The sequence below is a fragment of the Muntiacus reevesi genome, chromosome 10 (assembly GCF_963930625.1).
Source record: "Muntiacus reevesi chromosome 10, mMunRee1.1, whole genome shotgun sequence".
NCBI lineage: Eukaryota > Metazoa > Chordata > Mammalia > Artiodactyla > Cervidae > Muntiacus > Muntiacus reevesi.
Window position 1 is genome coordinate 76,264,777 of NC_089258.1, and position 919 is coordinate 76,265,695.

Here is a 919-nt window from a genome sequence, read left to right on the forward strand (position 1 = left end):
GAAGTAGAAACCAATACAGTGCTTTAATCTTCCTGGGGAACATCATTATCATTTGATATGCCAGTGTGCTAGTGGGCAGTTTGCCAATCTTGTCATTTTGGAAGCAAATTGGCTTAAGTAATCACCTAAAGCATCCTCTTCCCCGGGACTTTTCCTTCCCCCTACATAGGAGACAGCACCTGTCATTTCCGACTGTGAGGAACAGAGGAAAAATCTCTTCTCCTAAGTGATACAAGGGGGTTGTTTGAAGCCTTTGCCGGCCTTCCATTTAAATAAAGCTCTCTCTCTTTTTCTTTTTTTTTTTTAGAGTCAAAATTCCCTGCACGCTCAGTGTTGTCAAATATTCAATTTAAACTCTCCCTGTTATTTACATCCTCCATCCTAACAACCATGATTACACAAGAAAATGTTGTCCCTGCGGAGAGCATTCTGGCCACGTGGGGCTGGTGTTATTACCCCCAGTGATTCTTGTCTCCTGTGGGCTGGGTTCCAAAGCCTGTCCCCATTGTTCACTTCGTCCCTTCCGGCGCCGAGAGGCGTTCTCTTTGGCAGCAGACAGCGATGATTTCCATCTCTCAATAATCAGCCCTGCTTCCAAGGGGATGGAGCCAGGGGAGCCAGAGCCTGGAAGCCGCTGGGCGCTGTGCCCCGGGGGTGGACAGCCCCCATGCCCTGCTCTGCATCCACCTCTTCTGTTGCTCAGAGGTTTTCTAGGTCACCTAAAACCAGGTGCCGGATGCCGCCTCCTTCCTTCTCCAAGGCTCTGCCTGCCGGGCTGCTGTTTCCTTCTGACTCAGGCCTGGGGGCAGTAAGAGAACATTGTATTTGGACCCTGGTGGGTGGTCCTGGGCTGACCCTTGAGAATGACGGATGGAGGCCGCACATCTGAGTGTTTGATGACAGCGAGGCGGCAGAACAG